Source organism: Carcharodon carcharias, chromosome 10, assembly GCF_017639515.1.
Source record: "Carcharodon carcharias isolate sCarCar2 chromosome 10, sCarCar2.pri, whole genome shotgun sequence".
In the NCBI taxonomy this organism is placed as follows: domain Eukaryota; kingdom Metazoa; phylum Chordata; class Chondrichthyes; order Lamniformes; family Lamnidae; genus Carcharodon; species Carcharodon carcharias.
Genome location: NC_054476.1, coordinates 120952800 through 120963104, shown reverse-complemented (window position 1 = coordinate 120963104; position 10305 = coordinate 120952800). Strand labels below are relative to the sequence as shown.

The following is a 10305-nucleotide window of genomic DNA, read 5'->3' as shown; positions in this document are numbered from 1 at the left end:
AGTGTACAGGAAAGGTAAAGATCCAGGGCTGTATAGTGTACAGGAAGGATAAAGATCCAGGGCTGTACAGTGTACAGGAAGGATAAAGATCCAGGGCTGTATAGCGTACAGGAAGGATAAAGATCCAGAGCTGTATAGTGTACAGGAAGGATAAAGTTCCAGGGCTGTACAGTGTACAGGAAAGGTAAAGATCCAGGGCTATATAGTGTACAGGAAGGATAAAGATCCGGGGCTGTATAATGTACAGGAAGGATAAAGATCCAGGGCTGAACAGTGTACAGGAAGGATAAAGATACAGAGCTGTATAGTGTACAGAAAGGATAAAGATCCACTTTTGGGTGAACTCAGCCCAACTGCGGCTGCGCGGGTTGAGGGTGGCGGGAAAACTTGCATATCTTGCAAAGCACCCTGGTCATTTTACAAACTGAATTAATGATTTATTTTAAAGAATAAAATTGCGGGGCTTAGGCTGGGCCTGTCTGACTTTAAATTCAAAATAGTAAAATACTAAAGCGGGGCGCCTGGTTTGGAGGTGGATTCTGCGGGGCTCCCGCTGGCTATAAAAGGGCGGCGCCAGGCTGATCTCGCTCTCTCTCTTACTGGGCTGGCAGCGGAGCGAATGGTAGGTTGTGGAGCGGCTTGTCGTGGGGTGTTTGTCCGGATCCAGGGCCCCGGCTCCAGGCCGAGACTCACTGCTTGGTGCAGAGTGAGACGGCGATGTTTTATAACCCTGAGCTGGGAGAAATCCTTATCGTTAAAGCGGTTGGTGCCCCCCCAGTTGGTTTCCATGGCGGCCGCTCGCAGGTTGGGTGGTGGGGGGGTTGATTTGGTTTCCATGGCGGCCGTTCGCGGGTTGGGGTGGGGGGTGGGGGAGTTTGATTTGGTTTCCATGGCGGCCGTTCGCGGGTTGGGGTGGGGGGTGGGGGAGTTTGATTTGATTTCCATGGCGGCCTCTGCCAGACTCCACGCGAGCCGCCCCGATGCCAGGGAGACGGGGGTCCGCTCGGCGAGCTGCCTCAGGCCTGGTCACGCTCCTTTCGGGGAGGCCTCACTACCTCAGGCCGCGGTTTCCATCAGGCTCCAGGCCCCACGCTGCCTATCATTCCTCAGCCGGTCCCTCCTCTTCTGGGCGGTTCCTATGATGGAGCCGCTTTGTCCATGGACCTGGCTACACTAAGACAGGCACTGCTTCCATCTCTGCACACTGGCCGTTGCACTGATGATAATGAGGCCTGTGACAAATCTACCCCCCCCCCCCCCCCCCCCCCCCCCCGCAAACTGGCTTCAACTCAATGTTAATCCTGTGAATTTTGTGCTCGGGCATTGGTCTCAACTAAGATGGGAAATTAAAAGTTTCAATCTTTGTTTTAAATCATGGATGGATAGCTTGAGACTTGATGCTTACAAATCCTGCCTCATGTGGTATTTCCGGCCACCGCCACGTGTCTTGGGGAACCACATTTAGTGGGAAGTCGTTTACAGCTGCTTGAGCTTAAATGGGTAGCTGGGATCACTGGAGCAACAGGGAGGCTCGTAATTTCCTGGTTCCAGGTGGTGTTGGTTATACCGTCCCAGTGTGAGTTCAGGATAATAGATGGGTGTCCAATCAGAGGTGACATGTATTTTTTTGAGGAGTCGCCCCGACCAAACTAGCATGTGGCCTTGAGAGACTGCTGGGAGTGACGGCCTTGGAGTACTGTCCAGCCCAATGCACCAATGAGCAAGGGACTGTAGATGACCAGTAAATAATAATGAATTAACCATAAGAGTCCATAAATACTCAAATGTCCACGTGCCAGCAATAGTGGAAATTGTCTTGTGGTATGGTGCAGGAGGGAGGGTTTCATTATTCTTGGGGCATTGGGATTGGTTGTGGAGCACATGACACTTACAGAAAGTGCATTACCCGTCAACAGGACTGGGATCAGTGTGCTTGTGGAGAGGCCTGCTATTGTGGCTGGGAAGGGGAGTGGGTGCTAGCATATAGAAGCAGTAAAGGCGGGTGAAATAGGAGTACGAGTAGCCATTTAGCCCTTCCAGGAACAAGGTGCATAATGGATTGAGGGTGTTACATGGTACTAGACATGGAAGTGGTAACATAGTAAACAGAGCAGATCACAAGGAATAGAATGTAAGTTCACAAATTAGTGAAGGTTAGTGACCTTAAAGTATGAATAGCACTCTGGGAATATGAAGTAGTGACTAAAAGTTGTCTTAAAAATTGAGGTCTGGCTGCTTAATATTCATGGATACAAGATATTTGGAACAGAAAAGGAGATGGGGTGGCAGTACTGATTATGTAAGACATGGGGGAGGTCCTTAAGGGGGCAAAGGCAGGCTCTTGTTTCGTTAGAATTGAGTGAGAAGATATGATTGAGCCGTTGGGGGCATTGTATGGCCTCCAAATAGAGATAGAGGAGCAGACGTAATTCATTCCAGATTCTTGAACTGTTCCTGTCTGAACCCTAGCACCTCCAGTCAAAAAAAATCAGGTCTGGATTAATCTCCTTTTTGTTTCCTGGCTTCATTCTTCTCTATGTAAGCATAATGTATAGCAAGGTCTCTACTGACGATATTGGCCAAATTTAAATTTTGCCACTTTCAAACTCCTTTGTTCTTGAAGATGCTGCAATATATTTAACTTTGCAGAGGTTTGATTTGAGTGAATTATAATTACTGGGATTTGTTTGGAAAAGACTGCAAGAAATGTTCACTTTTATAGGGTTGTGGGCTTTGCATTTATGTAGCACTCACTTGGTTTATAATTTTTAAAATGGCTTGAAATTGGAGGAATTGTGTAGCAGTTTTAACAGAAATTAAGATAATTTCAATATGCATCCATTTTGTGGCTGAATATGGAATTTTTACTGGTGCCTGTAGGATTGTATTCTGTAAATTTACCCACCTATAATGTGAACTATTGTATATGGTGGCTGGATAAATCTATTAATTATGTGGAAGCTGCTGCTGTACTTGGCTATTTTGGGGCCTTGATTCCTGCAAATACTGAATAATGGCTTGTTCACAAGCCATTTGAACTCTAAATTATGAAACAGCTGAAATACTGGGTACTGTAGAGCCTGAAAGATTTTTTTTCCTTTCGTGGTGTGTGGGCATTGCTGGCAGGGGCAGCATTTTATTGCCTTTGGAATGTGTGATGAGCTATCTTAACTACTGTAATGTAGGTAAAGAATTCCAGAATGTTGACCCAGTGACTGAAGGGGTGGCCTGTGACTTAGAGGGGAACTTGCAGTTTCCCTGTGTGGTGGAATGAGTGAATGTTCAAGTTGGTGGATAAGTGGGCTGTTTTGTTCTGGATGGTGTCAAGCTTTGTGATTAATCATACTTGAATGTCATGTGTTTCTTGTATAAAAATAATGGGGGTTGTATCTTTCAGGTTGAATTCCAAATATAGCAGCAATTCTCAGAACACAAAGTGGTTAAATTCAGATACCTGAAGAATTTGAGCTATTGGAAGTAACCAAGATAAAATGCAGGTGAAAATTTATTTGGATTTTGTGATCAGCACTTTGATCATGGTTTTGTCATTATTTAAATAGGCAGAAACCGGGAATAGGGTGCTAAAAGTAAACCCTTCTTTGCAACCCACAACTGTCACATTCCACCAGTTGTGTTACTATATAGAAGGGACAGATACTTCAGATTATTTCCTCCTAATGACATTACTGTACTTGCGTGTGGAATATCAATTTAAAATATAGTTTGTCATAATTTCCTCCAGTTAGGAGATCTTGACCTATTTTTGTATCTTTCAGATTGAGTTCCAAATATAGCAATTTTCAGAACACGAAGTGGTTAAATTCAGATACCTGAAGAATTTGAGCTATGGAAGTAACCAAGATAAAATGCAGGTGAAAACTTGTTTGGATTTTGTGATCAGCACTTCGATCATGGTTTTGTCATTATTTAAATAGGCAGAAACCGGGAATAGGGTGCTAAAAGTAAACCCTTCTTTGCAACCCACAACTGTCACATTCCACCAGTTGTGTTACTATATAGAAGGGACAGATACTTCAAATTATTTCCTCCTAATGACATTACTGTACTTGGGTGCTTGAAGTATTTTAAGTTTACTGGAATATCACTAAAATATAGTTTTTCATAATTTCCTCCAGTTAGGAGAGACCTATTTTTGCTGCTGAGTGAGTTAAATGAGCAAATGCATTATAAAACAATGATTTTTTTTTTCCCCCAAAAACAGTGGGACTTGAGCATAAGTGACTGGTCTTGCAATAGGATGACTTAAAAGGTGAGGACATTCTATCCTGTGAAGTTGAAGAGGATAACTTTATATGCATTTTTCACCTGAAAGTTACTGGAAAGCAGTGAATGATAAATTAAAATGTATTTTTTTTCAAAACCTAATAGTTTTGGTTATGTAAATTTCTTCAATCTGTCGGGGACAGCAATCTGTCTTAGCAACTATGAAATAATAGCACTTGGACTTTTTAAACAGGTAGTGAATTGTGGGGTTTTACTGGTACCCAGTCTCTATTTTACTCTATAAAGCTATGTAAATACCTAAAACTACCAGGAATTCTCAAATGACAAATGTGCAGAAATGTTGTGCAGAAACGAACTGTTACTTTAAAATGTCCAAATGTACTTTTCAATTTGTCACCACTGTTTTTCCTTCAATTTTGTGGATCATTTATTCTTATGTAGATACATTTGATTAGTTAGACTAAAGTCTGCCAAAGTTCCCAAAACTGTACATTATTTCTTCTAGAAGCTGTCAATTTTCTTCTATCTTTCCTGTCTGGAGTTGGTTGTGATGAATGCCAAACGTTCAACTGCTCTGATTGACAGTGAATGACACGGCCTTCTGAACACTCCTTTAAACTAACTTCTCAACACTAATACCTGACAGTTTGTCAGTGGAAAATCAATATCCTGACAAAATCATGGGCTTCAGCTTTGATGCTGTAAATATCTGGTTTCTAAATATTTTCTGTTCTGCCATTAGAAATTCCTAGTGAGGTGGCTTCGTGTGGGTATTGGAATTGTTACCAGCTTGACTACTGAGGTGAGTTTCATGAAATTGTCTTCAGGCATGCTGAATTGAAATGTTGCTAATTTACAAAATGCATTTTTAAGTAGAAAATGTATTAACGTTAGGCAATGAGGAAACATGGGTGCTGGAAGATGGTGTCACTGGTGGCACCATGAAGTGGGCTGTGATCCAGTCAGATTAACAAAGAAAATTTTGGGGGGGGGTGGTGCAATGGAGTTTTCAGGGGATTGTTGGGGTACAATGGTGCAGAGTTGTAGAGGAATGTGGAATTTGAATGTAGTGTGGGTGACCAGGAATGGTTACAGGTCTTTGAGAATAGTGGTGATAGGTGAATTTTAATGTGGTTGTGATATCAGTGGCTACATTTTTGGATACTTGGTGCTTTGTGGCAGCTGGAGGGGCAGGTAAGGTGAAACCAATGAAAGCTGTGCAGGTTTACATTGGAAGTGCTGACTAATGTGGCAGTGGGTGATTAGTGGAACTGAAGAAAGGCCGGGAGCTGATGTAGTCAGATGACCTCATTTATAATTCCAGCTGGAGAGGTAAGATGGCAAGATTTGCAGGATGGCAAGGATGTGCAGGTGGTTTGGGATGTTTTGAGCCTGGTAGTTGTCTGAGAAGTAGGTATATATTTCAGCTGATAAGTTACTTGTAGGAATTGAATGTGGCTGAAGTTGGTTTGGTGTGTGAAAGGATTGGGTAATGTGGCTAAAATGTATGATGCTGTCTAATTCAATTTAAGTCTTGTATAAATAATGAAATTAATTTGTTAAATAGTAAAATCAGGGAATGCTTTCTCAATTTCTAAACCTTAAAGCAGAAGAGTCTTAAGTCTGAAGTCTGCTGATGTCACTAGTTGCAGACTCTTGATGCTTGGAGCATTGGGGAAGTGAGGTCTATCCCAACTGAACCTTAACAATAGATTTATGTTGTTGGAAATGCCTCAAAGAGTAAACTTGCAGTTTTCGCTTTACCCACTGGATTATGCTGTTAAACCAGTGGGATTGAACTACAAAACAATTACTTAAAAGTTCAACATAATATGGGTATTTCATAAAGGAAGGAATGAGGTTGGTGAGTCTGTAGTCTTGATTTTTCAAGATGTATACCATTTCTAATTTTTTCAGGTCCCTCTGCCTTATGTGAAGATGAGTTTGGAGGAATGTTCAGTCTACCTTAGGTGAACTTCTGGCAAATTTTATAACCAGGTAGGGAGGTTGAAGTCTTTGATCAAAGTATGTTCACTATCCTATTGAGCATATAAATTAGGAGTAGACCATTTGGCCCCTTAAGCCTGCCCTGAAATTTGATAGATCATGGCTGATCTGATTGTGGCCTCAACACTACTTCCCTTTCTACCTTCCCTATACTGTTAAGACTCCTGATTGACAAGGGAGTCAATCTAACTGGCCTTAAGTATTCACTGACCCTGCCTCTGCTGCTCTCTGGGGAAGGTGGTGAGACATGTTCTCCCTTTTTGCATGTATCTGCCACTTCCATTAGCAGGTTGCAGCTCCAAAAGCTATTGAAAAGTTACTAGTAAAACCTTTTAGCAAGAAAGCTGTAGAATTGAATGTAAAATCGGGCTGCAATGCAGCACTAAGAATGTTAGCAGCACAGGAATTAATTCAACCCAATATTCCTGTGCTGGCTCTTTTTAAGAGTTAATTCCATTGTCCTCTTTCTTGTTGGGCCACAGCTAATTTGGAGGGCTTTTGCTCGAATGCCAGTTCTGTAATGATGATTTTTTTTTTCTGTTCAACTGCTGTGTGAAAATCAATGAGCATGAATTGTTTGTTCTGAACAGAACTGTATTTGTTAGCTGGTGTAGAAACTTCTTTAGATGTTCAAGTTTTAAATGCCATACAGTTGTACATTTTAGATCTAATTTGGCTTCTTTCTCTAAAGCTTCCAAGACTGCTTGGAGTCATCTTTAGCTATGCCATAAGGTATGTGAGTTTGTTCTTAGCACAATAGAAAATGTCTTCATGAACTGTAGAATTGTGTGTAAACTTAATATAAAATAGTAGCATTTAGTTAGTAGCCATGTGCAACTAGTTAAATCAGCAATGCAGTACTTGAGATTTCTGACCAAATTATAAAACAATACCTAATATTGGATGTAATTTGTTGCAGCATTTCAGAATTTTTTTTAGTGATTGAGATTAATCTTGTGCATATGCTGAAATGATTTTTCTTTAAATCGCACTGTTGTATCTGCGTCCAACAGTACCTCCTGATGGATGTTCACTTAGCAGTGCTACACTAATTCAGCATTTGGCATCGTTGGTTAGCTTGTTGATTGTGCTTGCTAACCTGGTATTTTTGTTGATACATGCAGCACTGTACATTAAACTGATAGGGCAACCTATCATTTCCAATAGAATCACTGACTCAATGTAACTTACTTGTAGGTGCATCAGTGCTTGGCTACAGAGATGACTGAAGTAAATTCTCAAACAGGTATGGCAGTAAGGAAAATAACCTATAATGCAAAAATGTTTTATCAGTATAAAGTAATTAGCATAGTTATTGGCCTGTTGAATGCCTGGCTTTCCAAAAGTAGTTGTTTTGGAGTTCAGTGCTGAAGCTAAATATGTAACATTGGTTGGCAAAAAACTATTAATTGTAATGTTTGACACAGCTGGTCACTTACCAAGGCTATCAGAATTCCAGTATCTGGTCTGCTGTGGAGATGACCATAAAGTAAAAACTATCCCAGCTGGTTGTAGTTATTAGTAACGCAATTGGTTGGGAACATCCCCTATTTATAAAATTGTGCTTGTTTGTTACGATCCCCACTACGTTCTAACTTAGTTTTTTCTTTTGTACTTATCAGTTTGTAAATAGCACATTTGTGGAGCTTTCTTTCTGCTTTGCTCTAAATATTTTCTCCCTTTTCTGAAAGGGAACGTTGCTCTTTGTCACTGGTTCTTTAGCTAAAATGTCATAGTGGGGCAACCTAATTGGCTAAATCTGTTTTCACCAGAGGGGTGCATTCCCATTTCAGTTTGCGCAAGGTGTTGGCAAGCATTTAATGTGGTTTCCCACATTACTGAGTTCATGTACTTGCTGCTTCTGAGTCAGCTGAAATCAGTGGCATCGAACTAAAGAGCTTCCTGATGTATGTTTAGCAAACTGCCACTACACTAGTTGCTGAGGCTGGTAAAAAGACCTGGGTACAACATTTTCGCTTGGCCTAAATAGCCAAGTGGTTATGGTACTGGGTTTATAACCCCGAGATCAAGAGTTCAAATCTCACAAAGGCAAACTATGAAACAATGTAACTTCATCTGAAACAGATGGAAACAGGTTTGTACTCAAAAGAGTTACACTAGTTGCTGTCAATTCTTGCAAGTTAGTGTTTACTAATTTGTGCATAATTTCACTTTGGCTCTCTAGGTTAGGGAGTAAGAGGTGTGTGCAAGATTGCTGCCAGGATGACCTTCTGAAAATATTGATTGAAGTGGTCTCAAATTAGCCAGTTTTCCTTAAGGTAACTTTAAATGTCTAGGAATCTTGCAACTATTTGAAGTATGTAAATTGTGTACGTGCATTTGCAGACAAAAGTACTATTTCTGTAGTGTTTGCTAAAGTAAAAGTTCAGTCATGGTCATTTCAAAGAGGGTTTTTTGGGCATAAATCCAACAACTCTTAACGCAGTGACCAAAGAGTATAATCCTGTGTTTAGTTACTGTAGGCAAGTGTCTTGCAGTCTATGCTCATGGGAAACACAATTTATAAAACTTCTAAAGCAACGGTGGGACTTGAATACAGTTGCTTATATTGGCCAGAAAAAGCAGTAAACTTTAGCCATTTGCATTAATTTACAGCGATCTGAACTCTTGACACTTTGAGGAGGGTGGGGGCTGTTGGCACACCACGTTTGCCAGTTTTGTTTACGTTCCTGTATTTGGAGCAAGCCTATGTGCATGCTAAATTAGTCCTTTTTCAAAGGTATCCACTCTGATTAGGGTGGGCAGTGAATGCTGGTGTTAGGATGTGAGCATCATAATGAATAAAAGGACTGGTATACAAATCTTGTGCTATGCAGAAGCTTCTGAAAAGATGGTATGGTGCTGTAACTGAAATGAATGTTAATTTTATTATAAATATACTTGCTACAAGCAGGAACTGCATCTTATTTGGTAATGCAAAAGGACAATTTGTGATGTCAACTTGATGTAGAATTCTTGGTCTTGTCCGGAAACATGTATCTTACTACCTATTCTGCTTTTTAGGAAGTGTTGGAATTGCAGAAAATGGACAGCTGGACTGAAGATCAGATTACCTGACAACGGCTTGCCTTTTTGACTAGCATTTTGCATGTATTTTTACACGTGGTCAAAAGTTAATTAAATTCCTGGCTTTGGGTTGCTACATTAAGAATCTTCAAAGAGGAAATGAGAATTCCATCTCTAGTTCAATAAAATTGTAAACATCTAGCTTGTACAAATTTGTGCTCTAGCATTCATTGTGCACTTCACTTAAATAAAGTAATTGGTTGAGATTACATTCCCTTCAGCCTCTTAATTCCACGTATATATTTACTAGCATTGTAAAATGTCCCAAACTTGACAACTGCAAGAGAGATAAGAATGGTGCCTAATTAAGTTTTTCACAGGCTATTTTGAATCAAATTTTTGGTATGCAATTCAGTTTGGGGCCTTGGCAACTGCAGGCACAAGGACAGAAGGTGAAATGAAGGCTGAGAGATGGCAGGATTCGAGTAGGGGATGTGATGCAAGCCCTTGTGGGGGATTTGAAAATCTCTGTTCTGTCAAACCAGAGTTGATGAGTCAATGAAGCTAGGTGTGAACCAGGATACAAGATGTAGAGAAAGCTTGTTTTATGTAAGTTTTGTGTAGTTTTCAGGGGGTGGGCAGGGTAGTTTGGAGAGCATTGAAATAGGCTAGAAGTAACTGGCATAGATAAAGATTGTAGGGGTCAAGATGGTTAATGTTAGAGGTTGGAGTAGGTGGCTTGAGAAGGGCCTAAGAATTCTGCTTGGTCAGATAGGACACTGGTTGTGAATTTGTTCTGCATTACAATATTTTTGATATATAGACAGTTTACATTGTAAATAAGGCCTTCCAATTCAAACATTGTTTGCCAACAGTCTGAGCATGGTGATAGATGAAGCCTGCCTTTCTGTCATTGGTCAAATGAAACAAGCGATTGTCATGGGGAAGCTGCCAGCCCCTAGAAATAAAGTATATCAACAGGTGCTCAAGGAGGGTGTTCTGTCTTCAGATGGGGAAAAACAGAGT

The 10305-nt window shown here is 40.8% G+C and overlaps 1 long non-coding RNA gene and 3 other non-coding genes across 4 annotated transcripts; all 4 read left to right on the top strand.

The window, feature by feature from the left end:
- The first annotated feature begins 507 nt into the window (after nucleotides 1-507).
- On the top strand, nucleotides 508-9548 carry LOC121282780. Its single transcript, XR_005944140.1, has 10 exons — nucleotides 508-622; nucleotides 3398-3497; nucleotides 3777-3872; nucleotides 4223-4270; nucleotides 4988-5047; nucleotides 6163-6243; nucleotides 6944-6984; nucleotides 7450-7498; nucleotides 8438-8531; nucleotides 9277-9548. It is a non-coding gene; the product is annotated as an uncharacterized LOC121282780 (long non-coding RNA).
- LOC121283714 lies at nucleotides 3525-3654 on the top strand. Its single transcript, XR_005944356.1, has one exon. It is a non-coding gene; the product is annotated as a small nucleolar RNA SNORA40 (small nucleolar RNA).
- On the top strand, nucleotides 5924-6057 carry LOC121283701. Its single transcript, XR_005944347.1, has one exon. It is a non-coding gene; the product is annotated as a small nucleolar RNA SNORA18 (small nucleolar RNA).
- Nucleotides 7240-7374, top strand: LOC121283698. The gene has a single exon (XR_005944344.1). It is a non-coding gene; the product is annotated as a small nucleolar RNA SNORA8 (small nucleolar RNA).
- Nucleotides 9549-10305: the final 757 nt, after the last annotated feature.